A 21,849-nucleotide genomic window follows, 5' to 3' on the forward strand; every position below is an offset into this window, starting at 1 on the left:
CATCTGAGTACCCGAGTACCTGTCTCAGGCCATCTGAAAACCCGAGTACCTGAGTACCTGTCCCAGCCCATCTGAGTACCCGAGTACCTGAGTACCTGTCCCAGCCCATCTGAGTACCCGAGTACTTGAGTATCTGTCAGCCCATCTGTGTACTCGAGTACCTGTCTCAGCCCATCTGAGTACCCGAGTACCTGTCCCAGCCCATCTGAGTACCCGAGTACCTGTCCCAGCCCATCTGAGTACCCGAGTACCCGAGTACCTGTCAGCCCATCTGAGTACCCAAGTATCTGTCAGCCCATCTGAGTTCCCGAGTACATGTTAGCCCATTTGAGTACCTGAGTACCCCAGTACCTGTCACAGCCCATTTGAGTACCCAAGTACCTGTCACAGCCCATCTGAGTACCTGGGTACCTGTCACAGTCCATCTGAGTATCAGAGTACCTGTCACAGTTCATCTGAGTACCTGAATGCCTGTCACCAGCCCATTGGAGTACCCAAGGATACAGCCCATCCCTGATCTGTGGGATTTTCCTCTCCATCGACCCCCCTGATACATGTGACTGGCCGTGTCCAATCACAGCCGGTCACATGTACTATGCCATTACAGCGCTCGTGCACGCGCCTAGGGAGTGTGCAGAGCACTGATCGGGGATGCAGCTTGTCACTCTGACACAGCCCAACCCTGATAGCAGTAAAGAGCCAATGATATTGTCTCTTTACAACGTGACCGGCTGTGTCCAATCACAGCCAGTCACAGAATGTAAACAAACCGTGGTAACAAGATGTTACCAGGTTCTCCTCCTCACACACGATCGGATATTGCGGTAACATCTCGTTACCGCTCAGTGTACACCAACACACACTGATTACCCCCCCCTGATAAAGAGGACCACCCATCAAAGTACCTGTCATCACCCATCACAGCCCATCTGAGTACCCGAGTACCTGTCAGCCCATCTGAGTACCCGAGTACCTGTCAGCCCATCTGAGTACCCAAGTACCTGTCAGCCCATCTGAGTACCCGAGTACCTGAGTACCTGTCCCAGCCCATCTGAGTACCCGAGTATCTGTCAGCCCATCTGTGTACCCGAGTACCTGTCCCAGCCCATCTGAGTACCTGAGTATCTGAGTACCTGTCAGCCCATCTGAGTACCCCAGTACCCGAGTACCTGTCACAGCCCATCTAAGTACCGAGTACCTGTCACAGCCCATCTGAGTACCCGAGTACCTGTCATAGTCCATCTGAGTATCCGAGTACCTGAGCACCTGTCAGCCCATCCGAGTACCTGTCCCAGCCCATCTGAGTACCCGAGTACCTGTCCCAGCCCATCTGAGTACCCGAGTACCTGTCACCGCCCATCTGAGTACCCGAGTACCTGTCACAGTCCATCTGAGTACCTGAGTACCTGTCACAGCCCATCTGAGTACCTGAGTACCTGTCACAGTTCATCTGAGTACCCGAGTACCTGTCACAGCCCATCTGAGTACCTGAGTACCTGTCACAGTTCATCTGAGGGCCCGAGTACCTGTCACAGCCCATCTGAGTACCTGAGTACCTGTCACAGTTCATCTGAGTACTTGAATGCGGAGTACCCGAGTACCTGTCACCAGCCCGTTGGAATACCCGAGTACCCGAGTACCTGTCACAGCCCATCTGAGTACTTGAATGCGGAGTACCCGAGTACCTGTAACCAGCCCGTCGGAGTACCCGAGTACCTGTCACCAGCCCGTCGGAGTACCCGAGTACCTGTCACCAGCCCGTCGGAGTACCCGAGTACCTGTCACCAGCCCGTCGGAGTATCCGAATACCTATTTGCAGCCCATGCCTCATAGAATACACATTGGGGGTTTGTTTTCCAAAATGGGGTCATTTTGTGGTTAATTCTATTGTCCTGGTGCTCCAGGACCTTCAAAATTGTGATAGGTAGGAACGAAATGAGATGTGTAATTTATGCTCCTAGAACGCTTGAAGGTACCACTTCCATGTTGGTGCTCTGTATATGGCCAGGCTGTGTAAAAGTCTCACACATGTGGTATCGCCATACTCGGGAGGAGTAGCAGAATGTGTTTTGGGGTGTGATTTTTGCTACATACATGCTATGTGTTAGAAATATCTTATAAATGGACAACTTTGTGTAAAAAAAAAAAAAAAGATTTTAATTTTCTTTCCACGCTTTCTGAAGACTTGTGTAAAAAAATTAACCGCTCAAAAGACTCATAAGGCTTCATAGAATATACTTTAGGGTGTTTGTTTTCCAAAATGGGGTCATTTTGTGGGTAATTCTACTGTCCTGGTGCTCCAGGGCCTTCACAAATGTAATAGGTCGTTAGGAAATTAGAGGTGTCATTTTTGCTTCTAGAACCCCTGACGGTGCTCCCTGCATTTTGCACCTCTCTGTGTGGCCAGCCTGTGTAAAAGTCCCACACATGTGGTATTGCCATACTGGGGAAGAGTTGCAGAATGTATTTTGGGGTGTAATTGGAAGTATTCATATGCTATGTATGAGAAATAACTTGTTATTTTGACAATTTTGTAAAAAAAAAAAAAAAACAAACAAAACATTCTTCTTTTTCCCAAGAATTGTGGGAAAAAATGACAACTTCAAAAAACCATCACCATGCCTCTTACTAAATACCTTGGACTGTCTACTTTCCAAAAAGGGGTCATTTGGGGGGGATTTGTACTTTTCTGACATTTCAAAGCCTCAAGAAATGAGATAGGCTGTCGGTGTATCAGGTGTGATCCGATGTGATCAATTTTCAATGATTTGCACCACAGCTTGTAGACTCTATAACTTTCAAAGAGACTAAATAATATCCACTAATTTGGTTTATTTTTACCAAAGAGATGTAGCAGTATAAATTTTGGCTCAAATTTCTGAACAAAAAATACTTATTTGCAAAATTTTATCATAGAAACTAAAAAAAGTGTTTTTTTTTTCAAAATTTTCGCTCTTTTTTCACTTATGCCGCAAAAAATAAAAAACCCAGTGGTGATTAAATACCACCAAAAGAAAGCTCTATTTGTATGAAAAAAATGATAAAAATTTTGTTTGGGTACAGTGTTGCATGACTGAGTAACTGGCATTCAAAGTGTGAGAGCGCTGAAAGATAAAAATTGGTCTGGTAAGAAAGCTGTATAAATGCCCGGTATTGAAGTGGTTAAAGGAATATTTCACTTTTATTGTTGCACTTTAAGCATTATTAAAATCACTGCTCCCAAAAAAATGCAAGTTTTTAAAACTTTTTTTGCCCCTAGTATATGAATGGGGACTTTGGATTGTGGGCTCCCTTTGGGTAGGGAGTGATGTGAGTGTGCAATGTACAGGGATAGGGACAACTGTAGACACTCACTCAGGATGGACTGGTGTTTTTATTCAACCTTACTAACTATGTAGCCCTTTTTATGACAATAACCTGCATATTAACCTTTAAAATTAGCACTTTTGATTTCTCCCATAGACTTTTAAAGGGTGTTCTGCGGCTTTCGAATTTGCTATTCGGCGAACGGGCAAACACCCGATGTTTGACTTGAACATCGCGCTCACCCCTAATGAGTGCGGCGCTGTGGGGACTCGGGGCTAGTAATTAAGAAATAAATGTACTTCACTTAGGGCTTTTCGGGGTCACATTCGAGGCTTCAGCCACCACTAGCCACCCCCTACCGACGCCCCTGCCCTCCACCAATTTGCTCAGTGTTGCGCACATTTCCTCTATAACCTTTTCTTTCAACTTTCAACAATGCTGCGTTCTTGCAATCGCTGCAAGTCTTTCTGCATTTGGCTCAAAACTGCCAATCGTGTCCAGTAGCAATACGGCTGCTCACCTCATACCTACACACTTATAATTCCATTTATAATTCAAATAAGGCCGCTTCCTTGCAATCGCTGCAAGCATTTCAGCAAGTGGCTCAAACTGCCACTCATCGTCTCCAGTAGCAACACAGCTGCTCATCATTTTCTCTGTTGCTTTCCCCAACCAGTCGCCTTCATAACTAGGGCATAAAGTCAGGTATGTAGTTCAATGGGATTCCTCCTTTATCTTAAACATTCTTTTACTACATATTTTTACTTCACATACAGAATTTGAGGCGTTAACAACTGTCACATACTTCTGTGCACTTCACTCTGTTTTTGACGCACAAGCCTTCAATACGCAGACAAGGTCGCCTAATCTCCATACTTGCTGGCAGTGCAAGTGTTAGGAAACCGAACCCACGTCAATTAACTACAGATCGCAACATTCCTACTTAGTATACCCGACTTCAGCTACCCGCCCCAATGTTCTTTTCATCAGCATCTCCCTCCTTCAACTGAGGTAGTCATGGACGCCACAGCCTCTACAGGTCCTTGCCTCAATTTTTGGCCGTCTTTGGTTTACAGGGCCATGGCCATCAGAAATCCTCTTCATTCCCGGGTTCAGTTAGTCCTCCTCTTTGTTCGAACTCTACCCCATTGCTGCAGCAGCTCAAGTCTGGTGCAGCAACTGGCAGAACAAACAATGACGTTGCCACAGATAACCAAGCCACAGCCAATATTACAAATAAAGCAGGCCCAAGTCGCTGGCCATCATGGCCTTCCGGCGCAGACTGGTGCAACTATTTCCACAGTACCAATCGAATGTCCTCTGTGGCTGGTGTATAAGGGGAGGACTGTATATATGGATGGTGTATGGGGGGAGGACCGTATATATGGATGGTGTATGGGGGACTGTATATATGGATGGTGTATAGGGGGACTGTATATATGGATGGTGTATGGGGGGAGGACTGTATATATGGTTGTCCTATGGTGGAGGACTGTATATATGGATGGTGTATGGGGGGGGGGGACTGTATATATGGATGTGTATGGGGGAGGACTGTAAATATGGATGGTGTATGGGGAGGGGAGCTGTATATATGGATGGTGTATGAGGGGAGAGGACTGTATATATGGATGGTGTATGAGGGGAGAGGACTGTATATATGGATGGTGTATGAGGGGGGATCTGTACATATGGATGGTGTATGGGGAGGGGGACTGTATATATGGATGGTGTATGGGGGGAAACTGTATATATGGATGGTGTATGGGGGACTGTATATATGAATGCTGTATTGGGGGGGGGGACTGTATATATGGATGGTGTATGAGAGGGGAGGACTGTATATATGGATGGTGTATGGGGGGGACTGTATATGTGGACGGTGTAGGGGGGAGGACTGTATATATGGATGGTGTATGGGGAGGACTGTATATATGGATGGTGTATGGGGGTGAATGTATATATGGATGGTGTATGGGGGTGACTGTATATATGGATGTGTATAAGGAGGGGAGGACTGTATATATGGATGGTGTAATGGGGGTATCTATATATGGTTGGCGTATGGGGGAGACTGTATATATGGATGGTGTATGGGGGGAGGACTGTATATGGATGGTGTATGGGGGGAGGACTGTATATATGGATGGTGTATAAGGGGGAGGACTGTGTATATGGATGGTGTATAAGGGGGAGGACTGTATATATGGATGGTGTATGGATGGCGTAAGGGGGTAAGGACTATATATATGGTTGGCCTATGGGGGAGGACTGTATATATGGATGGTGTATGGGGGGAGGACTGTATATATGGATGGTGTATGGGGGAGGACTGTATATATGGGTGGTGTATAAGGAGGGAAGGACTGTATATATGGATGGTGTATGGGGGGGACTGTATATATGGATGGTGTATGGGGAGGAGGACTGTATGTATGGATGGTGTATGGGGGAGGACTGTATATATGGATGGTGTATGAGGGGGTAGGACTGTATATATGGATGGTGTATGGGGGAGGACTGTATATGTGGATGGTGTATGGGGGGAGGACTGTATATATGGATGGTGTATAAGGGGTAGGACTGTATATATGGATGGTGTATGAGGGGGTAGGACTGTATGTATGGATGGTGTATGGGGGGGACTGTATATATGGATGGTGTATGAGGGGAGGACTGTATATATGGATGGTGTATGGGGGGGAGGACTGTATATATGGATGGTGTAGAAGGAGGGGTGGACTGTATATATGGATGGTGTATGGGGGGGACTGTATATATGGATGGTGTATGGGGGGATGACTGTATATATGGATGGTGTATGGGGAGGAGGACTGTATATATGGATGGTGTATGGGGAGGGGAGGACTGTATATATGGTTGGCCTATGGGGGAAGGCTGTATATATGGATGGTGTATGGGGAGAGGACTGTATATATGGATGGTGCACGGGGGAGAGGACTGTATATATGGATGGTGTATAAGGAGGGGAGGACTGTATATATGGTTGGCCTATGGGGGAGGACTGTATATATGGATGGTGTATGAGGGGGGATTGTTTATATGGATGGTGTATGGGGGGACTGTATATATGGATGGTGTATGGGGGAGGAGGACTGTATATATGCATGGGGGGCTGTATATATGGATGGTGTATGGGGGGGAGAGGACTGTATATATGGATGGTGTATGGGGGGAAGGACTGTATATATGGGTGGTGTAAGGGGGGTGGACTGTATATATGGATGGTGTACGGGGGGAGGACTGTATATATGGATGGTGTATGGGGGGGACTGTATATATGGATGGTGTATGGGGGAAGGACTGTATATATATATATATATATATATATATATATATATATATATATATATATATATATATATATATATGGTGTATAAGGGGGGATGATTGTATATATGGATGGTGTATGAGGGGGAGGACTGTATATATGGATGGTGTATGGGTGGGACTGTATATATGGATGGTGTATGGGGGGGAGGACTGTATATATGGATGGTGTATAAGGGGGGAGGACTGTATGGATGGTGTATAAGGGGGGAGGACTGTATATATGGATGGTGTAAAAGAAGGGGAGGACTGTATATATGGATGGTGTATGGGGGACTGTATATATGGATGGTGTATGGGGGGGCCTGTATATATATGGATGGTGTATAAGAAGGGGAGAACTCTATATATGGTTGGCCTATGGGGGAGGACTGTATATATGGATGGTGTATGGGGGGGGGGGACTGTATATATGGATGGTGTATCGGGGAGGACTGTATATGGATGGTGTATGGGGGGGAAGACTATGTATATGGATGGTGTACGGAGGGAGGACTGTATATATGGATGGTGTACGGTGGGAGGCCTGTATATATGGATGGTCTATAAGGAGGGGAGGACTGTATATATGGTTGGCCTATGGGGGAGGACTGTATATATGGATGGTGTACGGGGGGAGGACTGTATATATGGTTGGCGTATGGGGGAGGACTGAATATATGGATGGTGTATGGGAGAGGAGGACTGCATATATGGATGGTGTATGGGGGGAGGACTGTATATATGGATGGTGTATGGGGGGAGGACTGTATATATGGATGGTGTATGAGGGGGTAGGACTGTATATATGGATGGTGTATGGGGGAGGACTGTATATGTGGATGGTGTATGGGGGGAGGACTGTATATATGGATGGTGTATAAGGGGTAGGACTGTATATATGGATGGTGTATGAGGGGGTAGGACTGTATGTATGGATGGTGTATGGGGGAGGACTGTATATATGGATGGTGTATGAGGGGGTAGGACTGTATGTATGGATGGTGTATGGGGGAGGACTGTATGTATGGATGGTGTATGGGGGAGGACTGTATATATGGATGGTGTATGAGGGGGGAGGACTGTATATATGGATGGTGTATGGGGGAGGACTGTATATGTGGATGGTGTATGGGGGGAGGACTGTATATATGGATGGTGTATAAGGGGTAGGACTGTATATATGGATGGTGTATGAGGGGGTAGGACTGTATGTATGGATGGTGTATGGGGGAGGACTGTATATATGGATGGTGTATAAGGAGGGGAGGAATGTTTATATGGATGGTGTATGGGGGGGACTCTCTCCCACCCATATATTGGATGTTGATGACTTTGTTTTAAGTATAATAAAAATACAACTTATTAAAAAATTTTGTATGCATATTTTTTTAATTGAGTCTAAGTTTACGCTTCTGCCAATGTGTTTTGGTGTGTGCATTGCTGAAGTAACTGATAAATACATCCTAATATTATTATCAGTTACAGTGCCTTGTGAAAGTATTCGGCCCCCTTGAACTTTTCAACCTTTTGCCACATTTCAGGCTTCAAACATACAGATATAAAATGTTTATTTTTTGTGAAGAATCACCAACAAGTGGGACACAATTGTGAAGTGGAACGAAATCTATTGGATTTTTGAAACTTTTTTAACTAATAAAAAAATGAAAAGTGGGGCGTGCAAAATGATTGGGCCCCCTTGCGTTAATACTTTGTAGAGCCACCTTTTGCTGCGATTACAGCTGCAAGTCGCTTGGGGTGTCTCTATCAGTTTTGCACATCGAGAGACTGAAATTCTTGCCCATTCTTCCTTGCAAAACAGCTGGAGCTCAGTGAGGTTGGATGGAGAGCGTTTGTGAACAGCAGTTTTCAGCTCTTTCCACAGATTCTCGATTGGATTCAGGTCTGGACTTTGACTTGGCCATTCTAACACCTGGATACGTTTATTTGTGAACCATTCCTTTGTAGATTTTGCTGTATGTTTGGGATCATTGTCTTGTTGGAAGATAAATCTCCGTCCCAGTTTCAGGTCTTTTGCAGACTCCAACAGGTTTTCATCCAGAATGGTCCTGTATTTGGCTGCATCCATCTTCCCCTCAATTTTAACCATCTTCCCTGTCCCTGCTGAAGAAAAGCCCAAACCATGATGCTGCCACCACCATGTGTGACAGTGGGGGTGGTGTGTTGAGGGTGATGAGCTATGTTGCTTTTACGCCAAACATATCGTTTTGCATTGTGGGCAAAAAGTTGGATTTTGGTTTCATCTGAGCAGAGCACCTTCTTCCACATGTTTGGTGTGTCTCCCAGGTGGCTTGTGGCAAACTTTAGACGAGACTTTTTATGGGTATCTTTGAGAAATGGCTTTCTTCTTGCCACTCTTCCATAAAGGGCAGATTTGTGCAGTGTACGACTGATTGTTGTCCTATGGACAGACTCTCCCACCTCAGCTGTAGTTCTCTGCAGTTCATCCAGAGTGATCATGGGCCTCTTGGCTGCATCTCTGATCAGTCTTCTCCTTGTCTGAGCTGAAAGTTTAGAGGGACGGCCAGGTCTTGGTAGATTTGCAGTGGTCTGATACTCCTTCCATTTCAAAATGATGGCTTGCACAGTGCTCCTTGGGATGTTTAAAGCTTGGGAAATCTTTTTGTATCCAAATCCGGCTTTAAACTTCTCCACAACAGTATTACGGACCTGCCTGGTGTGTTCCTTGGTCTTCATAATGCTCTCTGCGCTTTCAACAGAACCCTGAGACTATCACAGAGCAGGGGCATTTATACAGAGACTTGATTACACACAGGTGGATTCTATTTATCACCATCAGTCATTTAGGACAACATTGGATCATTCAGAGATCCTCGCTGAACTTCTGGAGTGAGTTTGCTGCACTGAAAGTAAAGGGGCCGAATAATTTTGCACGCACCACTTTTCAGTTTTTTCTTTGCTAAAAAAGTTTAAAATATCCAATAGATTTCGTTCCACTTCACAATTGTGTCCCACTTGTTGGTGATTCTTCACAAAAAATTAAAATGTTATATCTTTATGTTTGAAACCTGAAATGTGGCAAAAGGTTGAAAAGTTCAAGGGGGCCGAATACTTTCGCAAGGCACTGTATGTATTACTTTGTCTAGTCCCTATAGTTTAGTTAGTCTATCTATACTCTGAGCACATGTTATCGTTAATATCACAATACTATAACAATTAGCTATGAAACCAAATACACGGTCTAGGATCAATCAAATCTACTTTATTTCCCAAGGAAATAAGAAATCTTGCATGGGGTATCAATAGAAGTTACAAGAATACATAGCATACAATCAGAATACAATACAAGCAATACTTATCAGATCTTTGCGGCTGAGCCTCATGATGGAATGAGAGGCAGATCTCATTGATGAAACCCTTTTTGATAAACACACCTCAGCCACACCCCATTACCCACCTTCCTTTGCCTGTGGACCAATCCGCATCTCTGGGGCATCTCCTCCCCCAGGCTAAATATCTCTGACAGTCCTGTCATAATTGGCCTCTGGGGGGCAGTGTTTGTCCATGAATTGCAACTGTTCCGACTGGGTTCACATCTTGTGATTCGATCTCGGACGCCCCTCTAAGGTCCCTCTTGTCCTTACAGACAGACCGGCGCCGTCATTGTCCTAAATCTCTTTGAAGCTTCGTGCACACCAGGTGGGCTGAAGATAACTCCTTTGCTATGCAGATTCTGTTTGGTGCCACATTCCTCTATACCTTTTAAACATGTGGCACTGCAAGTATCAATATGGCTGAGTTCGGTTGTACAAACAGATGTGTAGAACTTTATATATATAACATTAATTCATGTTCGATTCCAACAATTGCACAAAGGGAATATGTGTGCACAATGCCCATGCATATATTCTATTTTTGCTCCCTGCATACGATTAATACTGACTTAAACATAGGTATATATAATACTCGTCGTAGGTGAGCTCAGTGTATGTCAGTTAGCCAGGTCAGCGTAGTATATATATGTCAGGTAGCCGGTAAGGTGAGGTCAGTGTATGTATGTCTCTACTGTCTGTCAGTGTATGTATGTCAGGTAGGTGAGTCATACATTGATGCATCATTGATGGGCAGCACTAGTAAGCCAGGCAGCAACCAGCAAGTTAGCTTTCCCCCCTGCCACACAACCCCATTGCTCTGCCAAACACCCGCGACATGACCACCCCGGGTCCCCCCGCAGTGCCACTATCGGCTTTTGGGCTGAAGCCCCTGTTCTTTTTGACACCTATCAATGCCCCTGGTGGAGGGAATTGTGTATGTTCATGCATGGATAGACTGAGAAAGTGAAACGAAAGTACTGCTGAATTTGTAATGTCGATGTGACTAGTTTGAACGGGGCTGGGTGCAAGCACCAGTGGAATAGTCTGTGAAAGATTTGACTCATTTGAGTCAAACAGGATTCAGCTCGGTTGTTAGAGTTTGTGTCTGGTAAGGACTCGAATCGTTTCGCCAATGCTGCGACTAAGGCTCAAATCCTCCGCAGATGCGACTGAGAGGCTCGTATGTTGGATCCGACCGTATCGCCGATGATATGGCTGGGTTCGGATCGGTGATGGTGGTTGAAGGGGCTTGTGATTGCCGAGGATCCGAAACATAGAAGCGAAGTTGCGACTAGATTCGAATCGGCCGTAGATGCAAGGTGACTAACTGGCTCAAATGTCGGATCTGACTGTATCGACCGTGAAGTGAACGTTTCGTAGGGGTTGCAACTGGCTCGAGTATACCCACGTTGGGTAGAAAGTATGAAATACATGAAAGATGACATAGAAAGACTTGCGGAAGCGCAAGTGCGACTTTTGCGAAACGAACATGATAACGTAACGATTTGAGTTTAGAAGCAGCGGTAACAACAAAGTCCTACCAGCGACAGCGAGTGTGTAGCGGTCCGAGCGTGGGACAATCAATGAAAATATTTGACCGATCTCGAAAGTACAACGAGTCAGCCTCTGCAATGCATCTGATAAGAATCAGTTTGAAAAATGTATGAGATGAATCTGATATAAATTGGTAGTAAGGAGTATCTGATACGAATTGGTTGTAGAGTGTATGCCATTCCTTACTGTGAAACCGAACACCTATCAACCACCCATTCCCCCAGGCTAGTCAAGTGCAGGAAAGGCACCAGCTGGGTTTAATTACACCCCAATCAGCCACAGAGACCCGTACAAACAATACCTGTTTATCTCAAAAATGGATGAGATGGCAACTCCATAGACATTGAATTTTATAACCAGTGAAGCCTATGGCGAGTGATATCGGAGAGCGACCGACAGCGACTCGGAGGCTTGGATCCATGAATGAATCGTATGTTTGGTAGAAGGAACTTACAAATGTACTACCTGTGCCGAATGATGTAGAGCGTTAACAATTCAGAGGCAGGTTTTTGTGAAAGGGGTGCAGGATAGTAAGCATAATAAACCATGGTATGAAAAGGTTCGGATACTACCTGCGACCGTGAGTGGGAACCACCGACGAAGAGCTCGAGCGAAGAAGCCGGAGTGTACCTGAGATTGAATGCATGGACTGATGAACACGAGGTGAGCTGAGAAGAGTCGCCCCCTGACATGCAATACCGCTCACTGGAACCGACACAGACCCTTGTGGGTGGTCTGGTTAAATACCCTCCGGGCTCCTCCCATAATTACAGCCCACCATACTGGCCTTCTTATATATTCTGAATGTGATTGTGTTCAAGTGGTAATATATGGAGACCACGGCTGCACCTGTCCGGGGGTGGGGCCACCTGGTGAATTAATTGACCATATATGTGTAGCACTGACCCCTGAAGGAGCTGCTGATTTGAATTGGGCCTGCACTCTACTGAGAAACCCCCCTTCTGAATGACTCTGTCCTCTTGGCACAGCTGTGGGGCAATAATAATACAGTACAGTGTAAACAGTATAATGTACCTGTGTCCATCCCTCAGGATCCTCTGGCTCCACAAGTGAGGAAAGACAGTAAACCACACACTTGTACTCTTAGGAATACTTTTACTGAAAATATAGCAAATAGGTGGTTACAGAGTTTGCACTGTCGTTCCAATGTAGAATGTCAATATCCACACCCTTTGAGAAAGGCACGTGGTATGTGACGTAACGCGTCAGGGAGGAGTTGAGGTGTCGTTCGTCACTTCCGGTCACTTCCGGTCATGGCCGAGACCGGAAGCACCGCTGTTTATATTTGTGAATCTCTACGTTTAAATGGAAGTGTGGATATTTTTATCAATAAAGTGAATTAACTGTACTACTCATTGGAGGCCCCCTTATTCTCTTATATATGAACCGGAGTGTGGATATTGGAGGAAATAACTGATGGTCCGGAGGTTGTTTTTATAAGAGGTGGAAGATTGTTTACCAACCACCCCTCAAGCGTGATTCGGTCCTTAGGGACCTTTATTAGAGGTGAGAGGCTGGGGGAAACAAGGGGTGCACCTAAAGCACTGAAGGTTTAAGGAACGGTGTATATTGCACTCATCATTCACATTGCATGATTACCATCATCTGTTGAACGGACTGCACATGTTTCTAAGTGGACTGTTTGTTTACATTTTTGCACTTTGCACTGGATTTTTTAACCTTATTGGAGTTTTTAAGATTGTTTTTGGCAAAAATAACTTTTATACAATTTGCACCTTTTGCACCATTGCATGGACCTATTGATTGATTCAATTTTATCATATCGTTATGTTTGATGCACTTTACTATTGGTATTGATACTTTATACACTTTACTGTGTTGCACTAGTTTTACTATTTTTTGGCACATTTATATGCACTGTATTCATTTATTATATATATTTCTCTATATTTCCATATTTATATTGTTTTGGTTAGTACACATTGAGTGATATTTTAGTTAGCGCCACATAAAACACCCCCCCTCATGTACAGTAATTAGTACCCTTTCTCAGTTTTTTTTCGGCAGGAGCAACTGCCACTTTTCTTCTGAGGCCGCGTACACACGGGCGGACTGTTCGCCCAACCTTGTCCGCTGAACAGTGTTTGGGCGGACAGTCCGCTCGTGTGTGGGCTTTCAGCGGACAGTTTCAGCGGACAGTTGGACGGACAAAGTCTTTCGGAAATTCCGAAAAACTGTCCGCTGAAACTGTGTTTGAGCGAACAGTCCGCCCGTGTGTGGGCTTGTCCGCTGTACTTTCGAAATGAGCGGACTGTTCCCGCTCGGAAAGTCCGCCCATTTCGAGCGCGTGTACAGGTAGGCGGGGCCCGCGAAGGAGACGTCGCGGGCCCCGCCGCCTGGAATGGGCTTAAAGGGGAACCCCAACGCCGAAAAAAATCGGCGTGTGGGTTCCCCCCAAGTCCACACCAGACCCTTGTCCGAGCACGCTACCCGGCCGGCCAGGAAAGGGGGGCGAGCGAGCGCGCCCCCCCTCCTGAGCCGTACCAGGCCGCGTGCCCTCAACATGGGGGGTGCCTTGGGGAAGGGGGGGCCGCGCGGCCCCCCCACCCCAAAGCACCTTGTCCCCATGTTGATGAGGACAAGGGCCTCTTCCCGACAACCCTGGCCGTTGGTTGTCGGGGTCTGCGGGCGGGGGGCTTATCGGAATCCGGGAGCCCCCTTTAAGAAGGGGGCCCCCGGATACCGGCCCCCCACCCTATGTGAATGAGTATGGGGTACAATGTACCCCTACCCATTCACCTGTAAAATAAAAGTACAATAAAAAACACAACACAGAGAAAAAATATTTTATTGCACAGCTCCGGGGGTCTTCCGTCTTCGGGGGTCTTCTCGCCGGACTCCTCCGCTATGTGTGTGTAGCTCTTTTGCTAGCGGAGGAGTCCGGCTTTCTTCCTCCCCGCCGCCGGCCTCTTCTCCCGACTTCGGGGGTCTTGTCCCCCTCTTCGGTTCTTCTGCCGGGCCACCGCGCCTTCTTGTAGCTCTTTTACAGGCGGTGGCCCGGTCTTCTGTCGCCGCTGTCGTCGTCGCCGCCGCCGCCGCCTTCCGTTCTTGTTCTTCTTCTTGTTCTTCTTCTTCTTCTCCTGGAGATGTTGACTCGACGAGCTCTCCGGCCGGAATGCCAGAGCCGCGCTGTGCGGTCACTTATATAGTGACAATGGGGCGGTGTCACATGGTATATGTCACATGGGTTGGTCACATGGTGACCCCGCCCCCTTACGATGTCATAGTCCCCATGTGACATCAACCCATGTGACCAACCCATGTGACATATACCATGTGACACCGCCCCATTGTCACTATATAAGTGGCAGCGGAGCGTGTCCCTGGCATTCCGGCCGGAGAGATCGTCGAGTCAACATCTCCAGGAGAAGAAGAAGAAGAACAAGAAGAAGAACAAGAACGGAAGGCGGCGGCGGCGGCGACAGAAGACCGGGCCACCGCCTGTAAAAGAGCTACAAGAAGGCGCGGTGGCCCGGCAGAAGAACCGAAGGCGGCGACAGAAGAACGGAAGACGGCGACAGAAGACCGGGCCACCGGACCAGGCGCGGTGGCCCGGCAGAAGAACCGAAGAGGGGGACAAGACCCCCGAAGTCGGGAGAAGAGGCCGGCGGCGGGGAGGAAGAAAGCCGGACTCCTCCGCTAGCAAAAGAGCTACACACACATAGCGGAGGAGTCCGGCGAGAAGACCCCCGAAGACGGAAGACCCCCGGAGCTGTGCAATAAAATATTTTTTCTCTGTGTTGTGTTTTTTATTGTACTTTTATTTTACAGGTGAATGGGTAGGGGTACATTGTACCCCATACTCATTCACATAGGGTGGGGGGCCGGTATCCGGGGGCCCCCTTCTTAAAGGGGGCTCCCGGATTCCGATAAGCCCCCCGCCCGCAGACCCCGACAACCAACGGCCAGGGTTGTCGGGAAGAGGCCCTTGTCCTCATCAACATGGGGACAAGGTGCTTTGGGGTGGGGGGGCCGCGCGGCCCCCCCTTCCCCAAGGCACCCCCCATGTTGAGGGCACGCGGCCTGGTACGGCTCAGGAGGGGGGGCGCGCTCGCTCGCCCCCCTTTCCTGGCCGGCCGGGTAGCGTGCTCGGACAAGGGTCTGGTGTGGACTTGGGGGGAACCCCCACGCCGATTTTTTTCGGCGTTGGGGTTCCCCTTTAAGCCCATTCCAGGCGGCGGAGCCCGCGACGTCTCCTTCGCGGGCCCCGCCTACCTGTACACGCGCTCGAAATGGGCGGATTTGCCTCCGCCTTACGTGGGCGAGTCCGTTCATTTCAAAAGTTGAGCGAACTGTTTGCCCAACCTTGTTCGTCAAACAGTCCGCTCGTGTGTGGGCAAGTCCGCTCATGCAAATTTTGAGCGGACTGTTTGATGAAACTGTTTGCCGAACAAGGTTGGGCGAACAGTCCGCCCGTGTGTACGCGGCCTGAATCGTAGCAGCTTGGCTTCCTTGCAAGGACTCTTCTGAAGTACATTGGGTTGTTGACATTCCAGTGCCTTTTTCACCAGTCCACACAATGGGTCTTCTTCCTGATCCTTCCTAAGATCCTTCCTGGACAGCTTGGGAAGGACTTCTTGCACCACTTGAGAGACATCACAATAACATCTGAGGACTCCTGCTGCAGACACTCCTACAACTTCGGCTCTGGCCCCTCCTTTCCCATAGTGACTTGTCCCCTCACATAGGGCTCTGACTCCTTCTTCTGGAGTGAGTTGAGTCCAGTCTTCTGGAGAACTCAGGGGGTCGTGAGATCTTCTGGATAGAGCGTCTGCATCACAGTTGCCAACTCCTGGTCTGTATTTCAGGCTAAAGGTAAAAGCCGAAAGGGCTGCGAGCCACCTGTGGCCAGTGGCATCCAGCTTTGCCAGTATTGAGAAAGTAGGTGAGGGGGTTGTTGTCCGTCTTCACTACAAACTCAGCCTCGTACAAGTAGTCTTTAAGCTTGTCTACCACTGCCCACTTCAGGGCCAGAAACTCCATCTTATGAGTCAGATAGTTCTTTTCCGCAGGAATCAGGCTTTGACTCACATAGGCGTCAGGTCGCAAAGACCCTTTGTGTTCTTGGTAGAGTACTACCCCCAGTCCGTCTCGACAAATCTAGCCCGACACCTACTGTAGATTTAGATGACTATGTAGAAACACAAGTTAAAGTAGGATAACCTACCCCTTACATATATCTCATGCCTCACTTGAGTACACATTATTATCAAACAGCAGTGATTATCTGTCTATTTAACACTACACACCTACCTATGTCCTTCATCCATAGAGGTTAAAGGCTCGATCCAGGAAGCTCTATTAATTGTTATTTGCAATAACTGTTATTTTCAGTAACAGCAAGCCAAAACCGAATGAACTGAGCCTCAACAGGAAACTCCAAAGTTGCTGAATATACATACATACACTATATTACCAAAAGTATTGGGACACCTGCCTTTACACGCACATGAACTTTAATTGCATCCCAGTCTTGGTCCGTTTCCCAGTCTGTTTGATAATAATGTGTACTCAAGTGAGGCATGAGATATATGAATACATCATTTCTAAATATGGACTTTCTCTCCCAGCAAGAAGGTAAGGGGTAGGTTATCTTACTTTCACTTGTGTTTCTACATAGTCACCTAAATCTACAGTAGGTGTGGGGCTAGATTTGCTATTGTTCATAGGTGTGCACACGGGGTCGGCCAGGTATGCCTGGGGACAAGGGACCCAGGCAGCCTAGTATTTAGAAGTGGTCAGAAGAGGAGTGATCGGTGCGGCAGGGGGGGCTCTTATAAGAACCAATTCCATTGTGTGTCTCCCTCTGCAACAGCTGAAAGCTGCTATCTCCTCCTCTCCTTCTCACCAGCTTTCAGCTGTTGCAGAGGGAGACACAAGACAGGGTGGTTTCTTATAGTCACCCCTTCACCCCTGCAGCATCTCCCTCCCTGTCCAGGATTCAAGCCCACTGCTACTCCTCTGATCCCCACCACCCCCTGCAGTACTTCCGGCTTACCTCCACTTCTCTCCCACTGGCTTATGTGGTGACACAGGTCGGGGGATCTTCAGGATAGAGAGTGAGGGATGTGACCTCCCCCTTGTAGGGCCATTGTCCATATATGGTCAATTAATTCACCAGGTAGCTCCACCCCCTGACAGCTGCAGCCGTGGTCCCGATATAACCACATAGTCTTTGGTGTGTTTATATTGAAGTTGGCTCCGCCCTTTGCAGCTATAACAGCTTCAACTCCTCTGGGAAGGCCGTCCACAAGGTTTAGGAGGGTGTCTATGGGAATGTTTGACCATTCTTCCAGAAGAGCATTTGTGAGGTCAGGCACTGATGTTGGATGAGAAGGCCTGGCTCACAGTCGTCGCTCTAATTCATCCCATGATCAGAAAGCTCCCGATCGCAAACAGAGATTGGGAGCTTTCCATTCGATGCCTGTAACTGTGCTGGGAGCACGCAGGCCACACACTTTAGGCACAGCTCTGTTTATCTTTAGGCACGCATATATGTGGCCTCTCGCCGTTAAGGCCCACTGGCCAAGAGGCTGCATTAATGCATACGGCCAACAGGAAGGGGTTAAGAAAGGGGGAAGGGGTACGGTATGAAGATTTCTTGCGATCTCAGAAAAGTACAAAGAACTGTTGGATGATTTAGCCCTACCACAGATGTAATATGGGTCAAAATGGAGTTATATCTTTAAATACATACAACTTAGTTATTCATTTATTATTTATTACAATTATTATTTTTCACAATAATGAATCCACATCCAGTGATCAATACGCAGAGTTAGAGTATTAATCAGATATGAATAATATTTATAAAAAGTGGTATAGGTTCTGTATATTTACAGTACACTTGGTACACATGACCACACACACTTTCAGATTATATTATAATATTTTTTTCTATTTTTTAATGTTTTTTTTTAGATGGAAGGCCGAATAGCCAAGAGCTTGGATGGATTGAAATCATCAATATAACCTCTGAAATGATAACTTCCTCTGTTTATGTGGATGGGGAACCTTTATGCTTAGATGATGTAACTATAATGTTACTATATAACTATGATTATTTTTTCTCTCTCTCTCTATATAGAGAATGTGATTATAAATTGTAACCAAAACCATATCTGATACACAGAGCTGGGTGTATTTCATACAAAGTCACCAACTGTATTATGTTTAGAAAATATCTTCTTTAACACTCTGCACTCCACTCAGATATAATTCAGTAGTTAATAAATAAAAGAATAGTAAACTAAACACCTGCATTATGTGGTGCTTGTTTAGGTATTTTTTTTCTTCTGTGCTTTTGATTTTGATGCTGTGTATTTTCTATAATAAATCAATTTTTTTTTGTGATCAGCAAAACTTGACACATAAATAAATGCATTTTACTCAAACCCTCTTTCTTAATTATTTTGACTTACTTTTTATTGTGAAAAGCAGGAGTACCCAACCCCTGGGCGAGTGAGCCAGCGCAACCAGCACTGTCACCCTCCGAACACTAGAGGAAGCGCACTCCACTTCTCCCAGCGCCACTACTCCCTTCCCTCTCTGTGGCCACGAAGAAGTAGAAGGGGAGAGAGGAGAGCCAACCTGGGACAGGATCTTAAAGAGCAGGGGTCCCCAACCCCCGGGCTGCGGACCGGTAGTGGTCCGTGGTCGGTAGAGGCGAGCGGCGGTCACGGCCTGTGTTAACCATGTTCAGGCCGGGGTTGCCGCTTACTTCCCACTGTGCGGCCTAAACAGCAACATGCTATGGAGCGGGCGGCCCTGGCCCACCTAGCAAATGCCCAGTCTGCCCTATGGCCAGTCCGGGCCTGTCCGTGGTGTGTGGATGGCTGGGCCACGCAGCAGGAGGTGAGCGCTGACTGCAATCCCAACAGGGTTTACTTCCTCTTTAAGCAAGCTTCAGGAAAATTCAATAAAGAATTGGTAACAGAAGGAGTATCAGCAATATTGGTAGCCATAGCAACCGAATTACAAACCGGGGTACCTATAGCCGGTGGAGCAAGCCACACAGGGGCAAAACCAGGATTTAACGGGGGCAATGAATCAACATAATACAATGATATTCCCGCGCTACCAAATGTGTGCGTTTTTTAACAATATGCTGCAACACTGAATATATAAAGTGAAGATAGTGCTGTGCTATGAACCTAAATACTGTGCGTAATAAAGTACAAAGGTGCTCAATGAAAGATATGGTTGAAAGACAATGGGGGTTATTTACTGAAGGAAAATCCACTTTGCACTGCAAGTGCACTTTGAAGTAAAGTTGCTGTAGATCCGAGGGGGACATGCAAGGAAAATAAAAAAACAGCATTTTAGCTTGCACATGATTGGATGATAAAGTCTCTGCCACAGACTTGAATGTAACTGAGCGTAGGTAAATTTAAAGAGCAATCATACAGTACCAGTATCTCGCAGCCGATACCGTATGAGTGTAAATCCATTTAGTGTCCTTCAACTGAGCCTCCAGGCTCCTTCGGAAGAGCCTGCCTTATGCATAGCCTCCTCCCGAAGAGTCCTTCCCTGGTTGCTTCTCCAGTTGCTGGGCCTCTCCTCAGGCAAGACGGCCCCAGACCACCTTTGAATCCTCCTTTCAGTTACTTCGCCTCGGGCTATCCAGCCCCGAGACACGGAATTGGATGGATCCGCACCCCAGGCCAGGAGGGCCTCTGGGGGCTGGTCAGGAGGACCAGGACCAAACAGACAGAAGAATCTTCTGGACAGGGGGCGATGTGAAACTGTGGGAAGGTCCCATAGAGAATAACTGCTTCCCTGTGTGTGGTCCCTCCTGAGACACTGTCCTAGCAAGCGATGGGACCAGAGTTCCTGGTGGTTTTGAACTGGGTAATCTTGAGAAAGCGGTTGACAGGGGTAACCACATGGGGGTTAGCGAAACTGGGAAACGGATGTTGTTGGTCAGTGTAGCGTCAGGTATTGAGGGGGGTCATTCCCTGACAGGTTTCATGGAAGTGGGTCCCCAACAGTCCCCAGAGAGTAGGTCTGGAAAAAAAAAGAGATGGAGGGCCCCTTGGCCAGAAGGTAGAAGGGATAGAGAGGTTAGTGGAAGAAGTACTGGTGAAAGCACACCTGGAAAAAGAGGTGGGTGGAGTGCCCTTTTAGGAACAAGGGTTTTTTATTTCTCCCTCTGGTGCAAAACGGGGGGGGGGGGGGATATGTGGAGATGCGACCCCATGTCACAGGTGCATATGAGCAGTGTATCCCTGATTTTGGCATGAATACTAATTGCACACCTGTGGGCTGGGTTCATAAAAGTCCCAGGAATAGAAGTCGGTGCTCAGACTTGGAGACAGCTACGCCCGGCAGACAGGAAGTCTGGCCTAGGAGGTCAGGAGGGTTCCAGTAGGAGACGGCTCCAGGAGAAAGAGACAGGAGGTCTCGGAGTCTAAGGCTGGGGGAGGCAGCCTATGTGTACATCTGTAGCAGGCAGATGTGGCCTGTGACCATAACGGCACAAAGCTGACAGTGAGTAAGCCAGGAGGCTATCGTTTGGTTATACAGTGATGGTGGAACCCCTGCTAGGGACGATTACTGTTTGTTTGAACTTTTTCGTTACCTTTAAATAAAAAGGTAGTCTGGAGTGGCACGTTTCTGGAAAACTGCATGCACCACTTGAACCGAATCACCCTGGATCGATATATGTGCTAATTCCAGTTAAAAGTGGTAAAATTAGTCCATTTTCAAGGGGCACCCCAGGAACGTGGGTGGGGGGCTCTGGTTTCCAGAGACCACCTTCCACAGAAAGAATGGGGGGGTTACTGATATAAGGAGGAAACATTTTATATCAGTGCCCCCTTATATTATTGTATTCACTTCCCCCTCAGACTTGCCAGGTGGCGCTGTCACTGATCTCCTCTCAGGTATACCATGCAGGGCTCAGTTAGACTGCTCCAGGTTGGTGACTCTAGTTTTATCCTATAGTCTTCTCTCCACAGTCCACACGTTTTACTTCTCCCATGACCCCCATCCTGGCGACACTCCCACTCTTGACTCCTCTCCAGACTCTCCCTCAGAGACTGTAGACATGATATAAGACAAGAGATGGTCAGAGGTTGTGAACATGGTACAAGACATGGCTAGAGACTGAGGACGGGATACAAGAGATGGCTAAAGACTGAGGACAGGATACAAGAGATGGCTAGAGACTGAGCACAGGATACAAGAGATGGCTAGAGACTGAGGACAGGATACAAGAGATGGCTAGAGACTGAGGACATGATACAAGAGATGGCTAGAG

The 21,849-nt window shown here is 47.1% G+C and overlaps 1 protein-coding gene across 1 annotated transcript in view; it reads left to right on the plus strand.

Moving 5' to 3' along the window:
- The window catches only part of LOC143975813 (uncharacterized), a 37,991-nt gene extending 19,067 nt beyond the window's left edge, over positions 1–18,924 (plus strand). The window contains exon 2 of the mRNA XM_077478365.1: positions 18,510–18,924. The gene's annotated coding sequence lies outside the window, so the exon portion shown is untranslated. The remainder of the gene's footprint in view (positions 1–18,509) is intronic.
- The last annotated feature ends 2,925 nt before the right edge of the window (positions 18,925–21,849 follow it).

Source organism: Lithobates pipiens, unplaced genomic scaffold (assembly GCF_037356315.1).
Source record: "Lithobates pipiens isolate NorthernLeopardFrog02 unplaced genomic scaffold, aLitPip1_a1.2 Scaffold_13, whole genome shotgun sequence".
NCBI lineage: Eukaryota > Metazoa > Chordata > Amphibia > Anura > Ranidae > Lithobates > Lithobates pipiens.